The sequence below is a fragment of the Nilaparvata lugens genome, chromosome 5 (assembly GCF_014356525.2).
Source record: "Nilaparvata lugens isolate BPH chromosome 5, ASM1435652v1, whole genome shotgun sequence".
Classification (NCBI taxonomy): Eukaryota; Metazoa; Arthropoda; class Insecta; order Hemiptera; family Delphacidae; genus Nilaparvata; species Nilaparvata lugens.
In genome coordinates this window covers 55814424-55831740 of record NC_052508.1, presented here as the reverse complement: position 1 = coordinate 55831740, position 17317 = coordinate 55814424, and positions in this window count along the sequence as shown.

The window sequence follows — 17317 nt, the reverse complement described above, 5'->3', positions numbered from 1 at the left end:
GAGCAGTGATGATTTGGAAAAGACTTTTCTCTCAACAGACTTATTCTGTTATAAATAATACTTCATTCAACCTAATTCTTAAAATTGAATTTCAATACTGTCGGATTACAAAAAAAAACAGTTGTAGGATATGTTCAGTCTATTATTGCATCGATCATTCACTTAAACCAATAATTAGTAATCCTTGAAGGGGTTGAAGTACACCCCTTTCAAGAATCTCATTTGATTACGGACAGTGCATCTTGGTTAACCGCTTGGTTAACCTCTCTCCATGTCAGTCATTGTTCAAGTGATGAAAAAGGAATGAAGAAGTATCACCAGGATTATGAGAACTTATTCTCTACTTAGATTCTCAGATTGAGGTGATTAAGATTATAAAGTAGAATAATAATTAAATTAGAGTGAATCAAATAAATATTAAATTATAAAGTATTTGAATATTTATTATTTTTATTGTTACTATTATTATTATTATTAAATGATAGTAAATAAGAGTCTCTGAATACAATCATTGACAGTCATTGTAGGTGTTGCAGCTGCAGAAAATTAAACTTTATAATCGAAATTTCAATGATGTAATTTGTTGAAAATAAAGCTTAGGAGTCGGAATTTATAATATACGTTTATGAGCTTGAGCTTGAGCTTATACAATGCCGGTTTGATGGGAAGGAATGCTTAGACTCCTCTTGATACTCTGAAATCGACACCAGTTTGAAGTTCACATTCCTTAGAGTGGCTTGAATCTATTATAACGAATCACTTCTGCAACTTACCTGCAATGTTGCTAGCTTCTCTGCTTTGGATCCTCAGCAAATAATGATGATGAAGATGATGGCAGCGATGAAAAGTCACATCATCAAAATCGCTGTGCCATATTTACGACAAGAGTCACATTAAATAGTAAGTAACAACCCTGTAGACTCTGAAGGGAAGCTGTTATATTATGCAGGAGGCATTTTGCCGGAGGGCTCCAAGTAGCTCTTAACTACAGTTAGTTAATGCGCGATTTGCGCTTAAGTTTATCGAGCAATGTTAATTATTGACACATTACTTTGTCGCTGCACGGCTCCACCATTCTGGGATCCCAAGTGAAAGCTGAGACTAATGCTCCAGAGGTATCATATTTGCTCTCAACTCAGCTTTAATAAATAAATGGAATGGAATAGGTTGTGAATAATATGATTACAACGATGTTGACTGATTTTTGAAGCTACAATTCTGAAGAACCCTACAATCTACAATCAAATTGGCCAGTACAATGTGTTATGATTGATACAAGATTAAGAATTTTAAATTTTGGTGCACATTGGGTACGCTAAATGGACTAGCAAACGATGGCAGTCAGACAAACTTATGTTCTCCTGACCGACAAAAAACTACACAACATCTCAAAGATTTTGGAAATATACAGTGTATATCTAGGCATTTGAGACTCATGAGCTATATATTTGCTGTGTATCTGCCATACTCTGAATAAATAAATCACAATTTATCCAGTCTCAATCATCAAAATTTTTACCCGTTCCTATATTATTGGTGTATGGGATCAATTAACTATCATTATATTATCTGAGAATTTATTATATTGTATATAATATCGGGGCACCGAGCTTCGCTCTGGAGTATAAGAGCATGGTTTATATGTATTTATTTATTTATTGATACACAGAACAAAATTCTTCCAATTGATTGGGGAAGGACCAACAGGCAGTGCCCCGAATTTTTATGTATACACCAAAGACCTTGAAGACATTATCTCTTCAAAATCTTTGGTATACACTATAAATACGGTAGTCCAAAAAGTAGGTTATGTTCAATACACTTTTGAATTTAAGTCCAATTTACAGTCAATTTAGATTTTTTACAAACCAGATAACAAAATAACACTCACTAATCACTTAAAACGTTTTTAATAATGATTAAATTTGAAAATTTTTATATAGGTACTTAAATTTAAATAAAAAAATTATCTATCTTGAATAAAATCATATAGTTGGTCATGTCAACATATCTATGTGCGGGTTTCACCATTAATTTGAAATTTGAAATTATGTATCGAAATCAAAGTTTTGAAATTATAATTTTCTAATCTGTACTTCACATTTTCGTAACATCCACCAGACGAGGAAAATTCGTCTTCTAAGCCTGAATATTGGAGATGAAATTGTTTATTCAAAAGATAACTACTATGACGAAATGGAATGAATACAAATTATCGGCAATAGAATATAACCCAGAATCCATTCATAGAGACCTGAATTGATTAAGAAAATGTTCATCACTCGTACCAAAGCAGAGCATTAAAATATTAACAAATATGTGAAGATACAGGAGTTGCACATATCCATGATTTTACTTGTATCAATAGAAGATGAAATTCCGATTGGTATCAATAGTCATGTTCTACAGACAGAGAAGGATGCAGAGATAGGATACCTGTGCCTTCTCTCTGAAGCTTGGAATCTTTACAATTATTGTAAGTTTGAATTATATTAAAACTTAATAGAGATGTTTTATTCAGCATTAGCTCAGTCGTATCTTTATACAGTTATTGTGCTACACAATTTAATTACTCCATAATAATTGAAACACCTCCGAGAGTAGAATAACCTCAGGAAGACCACAAGGCATAAATGATTAAATTCACGAAATTGTCTTCTAAGTTTCTCTCGCGAGTATAACCGCCTTACAAAATAAGAGATTCTCAATTTTGGTTAGAATTAATTACAACGCAGTTGAAAACGATGAAGCTATCTCACCGTGCCTCTCTTAATTTCCTCAGCAACAGCGTTGAGCCTCAGAAACATCGACCTCTTCATCCAGTCTGGAACAAGTAAACTTCTCCTATTATGAATTTGATTTATCTATCGCAATAAATTATTCAACCTGTGTAATATTACTAGATATTCAAACTAGTTACAAATTCAAGGTGAAGATTATCGTTCAAAGACTATCGATAAGATGGAAGTTAGCTCGGTTATGAGGTACTATAACCATCCTATAAAGCTTGAGAACAGAGATCTAATGTGTTGTCGTTCTAATAATCGCACTGGAATTCCATCTCTGACAATTTTTGAACCATACATCCTAATGAAATTTATTAATTTATTTACTTATTGGATAGAGCAAACAATACAATAGTCAGAAAAGAAAAAACAGGCTATTGCCCAAAAATTCTTCAATTTCTTAATTTTGTCTTAAATTCTCAAAATATTATTTATTTAGTCTATTTAAATTTATACACTGAATCATCAATCTCAATATACAGATCAGATAACAAACTATTTTAAATTTAGATAGATTGATAATAAAACTTTCGTAAAAACATGAAACAAACTTCAAATTCACAATAATAATTTTTACTCTGTGAAAACACATAAATTTTGAGCTCGAAAATATCACGTTCACCAAGACAACAGCTGTTGTATATAAAAATTCACAGTACTAGTAGCCTATTGATTCTTTATCACAAATGACAATATAGCCTACTGCCAGGTAAAACTATAGCTAAAACTCAACTATACAGTAGGAGCACAGAATTGAATTGAATAATTGTCTTTATTAAGGGCGCAGTTAGGACTCTGGGTCCTCTCTAAGAATTAAACAATCCCAAAAACCCCGAACTCTCTCTGTTCACTCTATTTAAGAACTATTCAGTGGATATCGCGGACTATTTTTTGATATTATAATAGATGAAATGGTGGATGGTGGAAAAACTGGGATATAAATTAGACTATAATAGATGTGGCTTGACTGGCGAGAATATGATATCAGTGACCTACCACATCACTATCAGCAAACAAGTAATACGTCCTGCACCCCATCAATAATATTTTGAAATAACGTTCATAATGATGAACAGTCACCAAATGCTTCGTCATTAGTACTGACCTACATTCCCTAACAATCTCAACAGCGCAATTTGAATAATGACACAATGTCACTCCAATATCAAACTGAAGTTGAACCAATGAGGTCGCGAGAGCTTGTTTGTATGTTATATTCGAATGTGGTTTCAGATTTTGTGAATGTTTCAGGTTGAATTAATTGGGCCGGCCCAGTCTATCGTTCCAACATAAACGAAACAGTCAGAAATTCTATTACAAGTTGGGAGTGGTGGGTGATTGCCCGCGGGGTGCAGTGGGGGTTGAGCTGTGTGCATCAGTACCCGAGAGACATTAAACATCAACTGGCAGCTACGACCACAGAGAACAATTTATCTTTGCGTCGTCGGCCAGGATAGGAAAACACGCGGCCGAGCTAAGTAATGACTTCCACTTGATTAATAATATGAAGAGTTGACAATGAAAATTCCGCCGGCGTTTTCCGACGAAGCCAATCAACCAAATACTCAGTTATCTCTCGTTCATTTCATTCTAGCTTTCTTTCAAAACTAAAACATAGTGAGGGATCAAATAGACTCGCCCACTCATCCCCCTCGAGCTACAACCCCCACATAACAGTGTTCACCCCCTTCCTCTCCTCACTACCCATCCTGCATTTTTAAACGCGATCCCATTCAATACAAAGCGTCGCTGGAAACGCGCCCAACACAGCAGAATCACCGCTCTGCTGAATAGCTTTGCAGTGAGCTTTTTTAATCGCTTTCTCTACTCCGAAACAATCAGCCCCGGTTATCAGACGGATAGATAGATTTCCCCCTGAGTCAGGTGTTGAATGTAAAGATAGAGTGCATTAGCAGTCCCTTACTGTGCACTAGTGTTAACTCGAATGATTGTGTATGGAACTGTGAATGATCCTTGGAGGTTGAGGTGAGGCAGGGAATGACGTTACTCATGATGCTCTTAACTATTTTCTCACCATATTTCTCCACTTCTCGCAGAATTGGAACACAGACTCATTTAGCCTGCTTCAAAACAGCACAAACGATATATGAAATGGAGCAACAGATAAGAGTAAACATAAGAAAAATTATCTATATAATGTCAAAATTCAACTACATCACTAGAGAACCACAATTGATCACAAAAGTGATTGATTGATTGAGTACCTTATTTATGTAGATTAAAATATATACTGGCTTATACACTTATATACAATAGCTTACAATACAGCAAAATCTTAGATGAATTTACAAAATATAAACTAATGAAATAATTATTAAGCTGTATATGATATTAAAAAAAGCAATTTGTAATGACTATAGACAAAATGGATAATATTGCTAAGCATCTATATAAATTGGCGGAGCTTTGGACATATCAATGTCCATTCTTCGGAAAGAATATTCGAAGTGAGTGAGCCTATGAAATTGGATTTTAATATTATATTTTTCGGATAGTCCAAATATTTATATTTTATGTATGAGCTATTTTAAGATGGAATGAACCCAAGAGCATAATCATTTTGTATTCTTTACCAAAGCTAAAGCGAGTTGACTCTTTCCCAAATACCTAATTATATCAATGACTTTTAGTGACTATACGTATTCGGGAATACGGGGAATAGGAAGATTGAATCTTTTTGATGGTATATTTATATTTATACAAGTCATAACACTGTTTACTGCACCACAACATTCATGCACTAGCAAGTGACGATTTGTATTCATTTTATTCTTTATTCATTTATACAATAAGTACATTATCAAAATGATAGGGAGAGGAAAAATAAGGTAACCTTGTGCTATTCCTCTCCCAAATTTAGATAACACATAGTCCGAAATAGGTTAAGTCTTGTGGTTCTTCAATTCACAAAATTTTCAGTCCTCAAGTATTTTCACAAAGTAGATTTTCAAATTTAGATGCTTTATAACTGAACATAGAAGAAATATTTCACATTATTATAGCTAGAATAGGAAATATTTACATAATAAGTTTTAAAAATGTTCACTCAACATAATTGTGTAGAATGATTAATATTACAAATTCCCAGTCCACTTTAATTGACAAAGAAACCGGGTTCCAGTACTTTTTTACAGGAAGGAAAATGTTTACCCTTGAAAATGTTTCGTAGTTTATTTGGTGTTTGACATGGTTTTCCAATATAGTTTTAGAACTTATGTTATACGGAACCGTTTCATTGTCCTGCTTACTCGGTGCAGTGTGTAGACCACTTACCCCGACAAGGCCAATCAGATTACAGTTTACTAGCCGAACAAATTAAATGTCAGGGAAGAATTACGGGCGGCAAATTTCGGTAGCGGTGGCGGAAGCGGCGGGCGGCAATTAGCACTCTGATTGGTCGATAATCTATTAGTGAGTGGTTGGCTAACGACACCCCAGGTAGAGGTGCGGTCACAACACACAGGTTCTACCCGGTGGGTACTATCAGCTTGTAGAGTGCGGATAACTACAACGTCATCAAACTAGATGAAATATTAACCGATTACCAAGTCAACTGGTCGGTCTGCCTGTGGCCTTCACGCTCTAACGCACTGCAGCAGCTCCCAGCAATGGTCACTAAACTTGCATCACTCTGCTATTAGCCTTCTCTGCCCATCCAAGCCAATAACAACTGGCCGAATGAGCTCTGCTCACCATAAGCTCTTCCACTAATTGAATTATCAGATTCTGTATGTCATTGGTGTAGTGTGGTGATCGTTTTCAAAAACCAGTGTGCTATATCTCTAGAATATAAATGAAATAAAAACTTCTAGAATTTCCAGAGTTAAAATGGACATAACCTACATAATATTTGGACAATTTGAGACAAAATTAGGAAATTGAAGAGGTTTTGGGCAATAGCCTGTTTTTTCTTTTCCGACTGCTGTATTGTTTACTCTATCCAATGAATAAATAATAATATTAGTAGAAATGTATATAAATAACACATCGCCTATGAAAAAAACACTTATATTTAACAGGAGATATTTCGACGACTGAGTTGCCTTTGCAAATCAGCTGAAGTATTTCTTCCTAGATGTGAGGTGTGTTATTTCTATTATTGTTGATGTTATCAATACCACGTCTTATTCTTCCAATTATGGAGAAATACCAAAACATCTCTTAGCATAAGTACAATTAAATTGTTATTTCTATATAAATATGATTATTATGACACTCAATAGTGTATTCTATTATTTGATACATGGATTATTGAATGTCAACATCATGGATTGTTCAGTACAGTATGTCCAAAAAAGAATGACCCGATTTTAAATATCTATATTTAAAAATGAATAATAAATTATTAGGAAGAATGTCTTAACACTAACAAATTGCATACTAAAATAAAACGAAAATTCATCATAAATGTTCAATTTGTCCTCCATTGGCTGCATGGACGACATGTAATAACTTGCCTCAACGTTGGATAGGGCGTACAGGACCGCGAGACCAAGCTTCACACTCTTGGCCTCCTAGGTCCCCTCACATAACACCATGCGATTTTTTCTTGTGGGTATATGTTAAACAACATGTTTACGTTCCTCCCTTACCTCATGACATTGATGAACTGAAAACCCGAATATCAGCGGCTGTAGCCTCAGTGACTGAAGACACCTTATGCTCAGTTTGGGATGAATTAAGCTACAGACTAGATGTTGTACGTGCAGCCAATGGAGGACAAATTGAACATTTATGATGAATATTTTCGTAAGCTCCAATATTCTGTGAGTATTTAAGTATGCGATTTCTTAGTGTTAAGCCTTTCTTCTTAATAATTTATTTATTTTAAATATAGCGATTTAAAATCGGGTAATTCTAATTGAAAGTAGATTCATATTTGTGTTTTTGATTTGTATTTTTATTCAAATCGGGTTTTGTTTTGTCAGCATTTATAAGCGCAGATAAATTTTATCGCAAAATAATGACGATATAGTATATTTTGCACCTAGGGCCGAAAATGAGACTTTTCCGGCTCGAAATCGATTTTCAAGTCCGAGGCCGTAGGCCAATCAGAATAAAAAATATGGTGCCGAAAATGAGACTATCCAAGAATCTGTTTTAAGATTGAGAGCCGGAAAAACATTTTTGCCCGTGGTGCGAACGCTATTTTTTGCCACACAGGAAAATATACAATATGAGTTATATAATATGAGAATAATTGTTCATTAAGCACTTCCGAAAGCAAAAGTGGAAGGTCATAGCTCTAGCAAATCTGAGGTAATCTGAATATCAGGAAATTGTCCAAGTATTTTTATTTTCATTCTGATTTGTCTAAATAACCTGAAAGATTATGTCCAATTATGTAGGAGGTTGAGTTTATACTTTTTTATTCTTTCATATGGCAATAAGATGATATTATTATAAATGTTTTATATTATTGAATAATACACAAAAATAATGAAAAGTTTTTTGATAAGCTGTTTTAGCACACTTGAAATTTGGCCGATCTGAATGTCAACGTCAACAATGCTTGTTGTCATCGACTTGGGAAGTTTAGGTTAGAAGTTCTATCCTACTCTGAAAATCAAATTTGGATAGTTTATAATATATATCTTATCTGTGTTTCATTCAGCCAAATAAAATGATAGTAAATTTTTGCAGAATACTTTATTCCATTCTAGAATCATATTAAACTGATTCAGTTTCATAAATTATTTGTAAAAACGTTCAGCACCATGGATATTGTCCAAGTAGTTCCAAAATTATTCACCATGTTTCGTGATAAACGAAGTACTATGAGGTTTGAGGTTAGATTCTATTATACCCTGAAAATTGAATTTGAATAGTTTATAATATCTTATTTGTATTTCATTCATCCAAATAAAATGATAGTATCTTATTGCAAAATACTTTATTCAATTCTAGAAGCATGAACTGATTCCGTTTCATAAACTATTTTGTAAACACGTTCACATCAAATCAGAATCAGCTGACTTCAAGGTTATTTTACAGCCCTAGGGCCGTAAAAATTTTACCGGCCTGGTCAGAAAACAATCATTTTCGGCCTCCATATGACACACGTAAACCAGCTCATTACATCTAAGTGGGGCGAAAAATAAATTGCACAGAACATTGGATAGAAGAAGAATTTAAATATTCTATTTCAATTATAGTACTGGTGATTGACAAATTCACACTTGAAGTACTTGATTCTAGAGTTGCGTCCACACCGAGAAAGTGTTTCCTTTCCATGCTTGATATTCAAGTCACAGCCATTCCAAGAATGTTCAGTATTGCATTTGGATTGAGCTTGGAATTTTTCCTGCTAATAATTTCCGCAACAAAATTCATTTTTCCGTTCAAAAAATATGATTGAAGCGTGATTAGAGTCCATAATGAGACTACTATGATAACTGAACGAAAATCATATATTTATCTGTTCGATATCTCACGGTTTTTTACGTTATTGAGATGGAAAGCTATAGACTCTGATTTTGGAGGTGTTTTATGACGGGGAGGACAGGCGAGGGATGATTTACAGTAAGCTGAGAAAGCAAGTCGCCGAAAGGAGAAAGCATGGAGGCAGTGTGAAAGCAATAAATATTAATCAACTCCCTCTTCGATTTGGTTTGTCCTCAGTTAGCACTTGGGATCAGGAACGTCCAGCAGTCATTCTTTTTCTCTTCTTCTTCTATTTTCCCTTCCCTTCCCTACTACTTCTTCTCTCTTCCATGTTTCCCTCTTCAGCTGTTCACTAATTAAACTCTGTGATCCTCATTTTTGATAAGCGGTTCACATTGGTCGTTTGGCGTTGCCATGGAGATGAGAATAAATCGTAAGTGATGATAAAACCAAAAGAGATTTTACCCTCACTGCGTCTGTAGCTTGCAGAGTTGAAAGTTCTTTCATCATTCCAAATTAGAGACATCAAGATAACTGAAAACCAACATCCGAAATTGTATTTTCAAAATCATTTTTGAATGAGTAAAGCTGCGTTTAAACCAAAGTTATTAACAATATGTTTATTTCTCTGTCCTTATAGATTCTATTAGATTGAAAATAACTTAACACGCACATGATGACCAGATGTGTTTGTCATGTTCCTTTTAATCTAATGGAATCTATAAGGACGGAAAAATAAACATTTTGCTAATAACTTTGATGTAAACGCAGCTCATGGTACAGCCTACATCTGTGTTCGGGTATTGTATTTTATTCATTTATCCACTCATCAAGGACATTAACACAACATAATCATACTAGTAGTTCTATGAACAGTAGACCTCACGCAGTATTTTCAATCACAAGTACCTGATTGAAACTATAGACCTTATAGAAATACAACAATAGACTGGCTTCTCCACACATCTGTGTAATCACTTGTCAGCTGATTTATGATGAGTCTGATTTTGACTCCAATATTGACGTATGAAGGGGGCTCCTTTTTCCTTTTATATTATCTTTGAAATGCAAAATTTCCAAAAACCTTGTATATACGTCGACGCGCAATCAAAAAAGGAACATACCTGTCAAATTTCATGAAAATCTATTACCGCGTTTTGCCGTAAATGCGCAACATATAAAAATTTAAACATTTAAACATTTGAACATTTTAACATTTTTAAACATTTGAACATTTAAACATTTTTAAACATCCAAACATTGAAACATTTAAACATTAAGAGAAATGCCAAACCGTCGACTTGGATCTTAGACTTTACTTCGCTCGGTCAATTACAGTGATTAGGAATGGAAAAACAGGCTCAGTCCTCACTATTTCACTACCGAATTTTCGATTGACAATTAGAGTAAGGAAAGTTATTTTTTGTCAACACTTCCAAAGAAAGATTATGATCTCAGAATAATGACAAGAAATTACTCTTATCTATTGAAATTAATAAAAATCATGAATTCATAGAAAAAACTGTTCATGGCACAGTTCAACTGCGTACCAAAATGGTCCATAATATGTTTAATTAACATGATGTATCTGCTCATCAAGGACATTAACACATCATCATCATATTACAGTGATTAGGAATGTATAAAAGAGAATAAATTAACATTTATTGGTTTATTATATTTCAGACCAAATATCATAGTCTGAATAAACTGTGCCATAAAACAGCTGATAGTTGCAGTGATAGTAGTTTTAATTTTTCGGCTCAAAATTTTCAAGTTTATTTCAATATTATTGAAACTTTCGGATTGTTTAGTGTTATTTCCGGCTCTTATCAACCCTTCGAAATTCAATATTCATCAGTCATATCTCGAATACGTATTCCCTGAGTGTTAATCTTTGGTGAAAACAGAAATTTTAAACTTAACCTCACTTTGGACTATTTATGTGCCAAAATCAAGGAATTGAAGAAGTTTTGGGCAATTGCCTGCTTCTCTTTCCAAATATCGTGTTTGTGACTGTTCTAATTAATAAATAACTCAGGTCATTTTCAAAATAACTCATACCTGTGCCAATAACATGTTCTAATATCTCTTGAAACAACAGTACAACAATAACATTAGTACCATTTAATAAAAACATTCAACAACCTATTAGCCGATATGGAAAATATTTGTTATAAAATATTGGTTTATAATGATATTGTTTAAAATAAGAAGTTCATGAACTGATAACCATGAGAGATTTTGTAATTGTATCAATCAAAATTGTTCACGAAGGAGAATTCAGTTGAGCTTGATTGAAGAAAATCATGGGCCACAGTCAAAATGACCAAAAAGAACTTTCAGTCGAGTTATTTTTGGTAAATTGAATAACTTTCTCAAAAATTGATATTTTCAATTTTTCTTGTTTTATTTAATCAACAATACCATGAAGAATTTATCCTTTATGTCTTAAGGATTTATCTCTCATCGAATTTGATAAGGCTCTCATATCTCAAAAACTAATGATCGGAAAAAAACATTTTCCCGAGAAAACTTATTCATTTTGTTAGTAAAGAATATCGCCTTATACAGGAGAGATACGTTTTCCAAAACACTATTATTTTCCAATTATTGTTAGTTAGGAGGATCTATTCTCACAATACAAGCTTGTTGCTAATAAACTTCAACTGTAACAAACTAACTAAACTTAATATATTCAGCTTGTGTGGAATATATACCACAATCTGAGTATTATTGTTAATCATATATTTGATCCAATCTCCATTAATAATCAGTAATTATTCATAATTTATTATACCTGCATAAACTTTATGTATTTTATAGAAAACTAGCAGGTAACCCGTGCTTCGCAAGGGTCTTTCTTAAAACTTGACGTAATGAAATCTATAAGTATATAAGCTATATAAGAATCCTCGGTTGATTAAGAATTTATATGCTGCATTTCAAGTAAATCAGTATGACCACCTTTCAATTGAAAAAAAGAAGTTGGATTCAAAATTGCGGAAAAAATTTGGGTGTGACGGAAAACCTATTTTTATCATTCGAAAAGGATCCCCAATCATACCTATCTTCTAATTTCCCTTTTAAGAGAAATCTTCTGCTGCTTCCATACAAACTGGAAGCATGTCAAATAATTGAAAACTTGACAAACTGAAAACTTGATGTAATCAAATCTTGAAAAATTTAAAATTGGTCTATAACCACCCTCGGTTAAGCAAGAATCTATATGCAAAATTTCAAGTTGATAGGTCTAGTAGTTCTGACGTGATAATGAGTCAAACATAATTTCCCTATACTTTACACCTGTATAGGCTACGTTTATAATCCAGTTCTTTCCTCTATTATAGTATAGAAGATGATACATGGATGGATGAACATTGTTATTTTACTAAAAGATAGAATAAGTTGAATAGTTTCTCTTTCAAAGGGAGTTTTGACAACCCACAAAACAATTTTTCATTTGAAGATATAACGAAAAGGTGCATATGACCTTATTTTTTTGCTCAGCTTGCCAAAATAACCCTCATTCCAATATTAAAATTTTCGACCGACTGTAGAGTGAGTCAGTCATTCTATCAGGGCTCGAATAATTTTGAAATTTTAATTAAATAAAAATCGAAGAATAAAATTTCTTTATGTAAATAACAACACCTTTATTCAAAGACATATCAACTGCATGCGTTTTCATATAGCCGATACAGCATTGATGAAACTGTAGACGTTTATTTAGCACTTTGTCTCAAAAATTGTTCTAGCTGAAAAATTAATGATCCATGCCACGTGTAGGCCTAAACATTGCATCAGGAAATAGTATATTTCGCACCTAGAGCAGAAAATGAGATTCTTCCAGCTCGAAATCGGTTTTCAAGTCCGAGGCCGTAGGCCGAGGACTAGAAAAGATTGAGAGCTGGAAAAACATTTTTGCCCGTGGTGCGAACGATATTTTTCGCAACACTACAGGTATTGCTGACAAAATAAATAAAGAATACAAAATAAAGAATACTCGTTAAGCTATCATTTTTGAAGATTCGGAATGCACTAATCAACAATAAATAATTGAATAAAACTGGTTGCGAAGCGAATTAGTTTGATTCGAAACTGGAACTGAAATCATGGCGACTTCAGCTGATGATGAAAGTGGTCACTCGCCCGATCTAGCGGATGACTTATTAACTACTTCCATGAGCGCCTGGAAAGAGACAACTTTCTGGCCTAGACCGGAAAAGAAACCCTTTTCTGACGTCGTCTGCAAACAAGGTCTTTCAGATCTACGTAGGGACTGGAAAACAGCTGCTTTCTGTGCAGTGTGGCGAAAACGAAGTTTCAAAACTATGTTTTTCAGGTAGAAAGCAATATAGAAACAGATGTTCCTTTTCTAATTTCAACCATATGATTTTGTGATTTATTAATGAAATCGAATGTACCATTAATGAAATTTGAACATTAATTATTCTGAAAAATCTAGAAGGAAAATTAAAATTTGGGCTTCCAGGTGCACGAGATTGATATTTTTAGAATCTATGTGCAAAATTTGGAGATCTGAATCATTCCCGTTTTTCCGGTATGCAATCCACAAGTTGACATGTTTTGATGCGAACAAACGAACACACGAACACACGAACAAACACAACCCTACTCTCTCTTATTATATAGATTTATATCATCATATAATCAGCAATGATCAGAATTTCTGAAAGCTTTGAAGTTGAGCGAATGGATAGAGTGCATTGTCGTCACTTTTTGCTGCCAGTGAGCTTCCGTGAAAGCGAGAGCCGAATAATACGGAATGACAGTAATTCAATCCGAGTATTCGGATGAGATAATTGGGAAGATAATTGAGATGGGCTAAATGATATTTGGTGGTGGGTGTGACAAAGGGATTCAGCTGCTAAATCGTGCAGCGAATAACGTATGCAGTTGGCGGTTTTGATGTAGACCAGCTATTGTGCAGCAATAGAATCCACAGAAGAGCGGCGGACCTTTTGCCGGGTGCGTTTATGACCTAGACGATTCAGTTAGAATAATGCTAGCATACCCAACGTCCAACACCAGCCAAATTAATGAGCCTGGCCACTGCCATATCATTTCCCAGCTCATGAAACTGCCAGTGGTCATCGCCCGTTTTTCTTCTCTTCCCCCTGCTACTCCTCCTCCCACTCTTCCACCACCTCCTCCTCGTACTCCTCCCCTTCCTCCTCATAATCCCACACTATCTTCCACTTCTCCTTCTAACAACTCCTCCTGCTCCTCCTGCTCTTCCCCTACATCCTCCTCATCCAACTCTAACTTCTACTCTTCATCCTAAAAACTCCTCATCCTCCTCCTTATCCTCTTCCTTCTTCTCCTCCTCCTCATCCACCTCCTCCTCTTCCTCCTCATATACCTTCTCCTCTTCCTCCTTCGTTTCTCCTCCTTTTTCTCCTCTTCTCCTACCTCCTCCTCATCTCACTCTATCTTCTACTCTTCATTTCAAAAACTTCTCCTCCTCCTCCTCATCCACCTCCTCCTCTTCCTCCTCCATAATTTCCTACTTCTTCTCCTCTCTCCCTACCTCCTTCTCGTTTCACAATATCTTAGTGGGGAGGATATTTTTAATATTCTTTCCGAAGAATGGACATTGATATGTCCAAAGCTCCGCCAATTTATGTAGATGCATAACAATATAATTATTATCTATAGTTATTATATTACAAATTGCTTTTTCATATCATATACAGTTCAATAATTATTTTCTTAGTCTATATCATGTAAATTCATCTATAATTTTGCTGTATTGTAAGCTATTGTATATAAGTGTATAAGACAGTATATATTGTAATCTACATAAATAAAGTACTCAATCAATCAAATCAATCAATCACACACTATCTCCTACTATTCCTCCTAACAACTCCTCCTAATCCTCCTTATCCCCCTCCACCTTCTCCTCATCTACCTCCACCTTCCACTCCTTCTTCTCTTCTTCCCCTACACATCCCCTTCCTCTTCCTCTTCTCCTCTCCCTCTTCACCACTTCCTCATCCCACACTATCTTCTACTCTTTATTCAAAAAACCCCCCTCCTCTTAATCCTCTCACTACTACGATTCCTCATCCTCCACCCTCTTCTACTCTTCCTTCTGAAAAACCGCCATTCATTCTCATCGCAATCCCTCATCATCAACAGTTCCTCCCATTCTCCGTGCTTTTTAACGATTCTACCATAAAAGCTTGCAGGGTAAAATAATACTCTTCCAAGATTCTTTGCAACGGAATATATGGGATGTGAATCACGGGCAGTGTCATCAATTTCTTGCTGTATTTTCAAATTCGGTTACAATTTTCATAGAAATCAGTTCTGATAAACGGAATGGCGCAGGGGAACAGCGAATTTGAGAGTAGAATTTTGATCAGTTCGCAGCACAGTAGAGTCGTCAGTTGTTTTAAATTTTGCACAAACGATTTAGAAACATTGTCATCTAGTAATGAGTATTGGACTGTTCGTTGAACAACAAAATTGACTCACTCCTTCGTCCTTTTTCACAATATAGAAATAACATAGAAATTGTTTTATTCAAAGTGTTGAAGGAATGTGAGAAGAATCTACTCTACTATTGGTATTCACTAACACTTGGTTATTCAATGTATTCATTCATTTCATTTTTGTATCATTTATTAGTATCTTCAAATGTTGAGATCATTGGAACGGTTTGAGATATCGATGTTACGATATAGTTGAACGGGTTTCGCCACTAATTTTCCTTTGAAATTCTGTATCACCTGACCACCTTCTCATTTTTGAAAAAATGAATTCAGATCCAAAATGAAGCTGGATTCTAAATGAAGTTGGATCCTTATGACGGATCCAACATGGCGGACGGAAGTTTTGAAGCGGCAGAAAGTTTTTTTTTTTTCAATTGGAATAGGATTCCCATGGAACCTTCTACTGCAATATCATACTTTCAAAAGATATATTCATTTCACTGAGTTGTGTTTTTTGTCGGAATAAAAAATTATTTGATTTGATATATATTTAGCTGGTTTCTTAATAATTGTCACTAACTCTGTATGATTACAAGCTGCGGATCTCAGAGATCAATACAATAGTTCATGAGCGAGTTCTTCATCCATGGGGTCTCTTGTTTGACAGCATCACTTCATTCACACGACAAGGCGAGCTACTCAGTGCACAATCTGCAACAATCAAAAATTTGAAGGAAATTATCTCAAACAAAAACAGTCATTCCGCAAGATTTGCTACACTATCATTCCAGATTTTGAATAATGTGAATAACATTTTGTAAACCCGGAGAAGGAGCTCATACTTCGAATGTTACTTATAAGGAGACAGATACTTATGAACATTTTGATTGTGAGAACATTAAAATCATGTTGGATGCTTGACATTCCTAACAATGCGAAGAACACCTTTAAATTTGAAAATTTCGCTGATCTTTGTATTTATTCATATGAATGACGTTATTTAGAAAATTCCCGCTTCCCTGCGTCACTCTGTACTTTATAAAATGTTGGTTTTATATTTACTTGTATTTTCTATTCACATATTATCTCTCTATTTATATAGAGATATATTATCCCATATAATAAGACAGTGATATATTATCTCACTCATTAACTCTCTATACATTCTTCAACACTTGAATTTTCTATAGATTCAAATGAAAATTGACAGTTCCATGGGGAAGAATGATTCATTTCACAGAGTGGCTTTGGAATTTGACATTCTTTAAGGGTCATACAAGCAATCGTATTTCATCATTCATGAAGGCGAATATCATGAGGGTGGATTTTTTGCTTGATATTAATCATAAAAACAAAATTATTGGTGGTGAAAACGTCACAATTATGAGGAATATACTTAGTATTAATATGATGTTAATGCAATGGAAAAATTATACTGACATTAGTTTTTGTAAATCATTTATTTATTTATTCATTTTCATTACATACAAAGGCTCACTGAAATCCATGAGAAGCCTTATTTACACAATTACCTGAAACAACAATTTCACTCATCTACATAATGGAATATAGTAAAAAAATAAAAGAAAGCAAAAAGCATTTACTAAGTTCGAATAATCAAATCAATTTCATTATTATAAAGAAAAATGTGAAAAGAGAGAA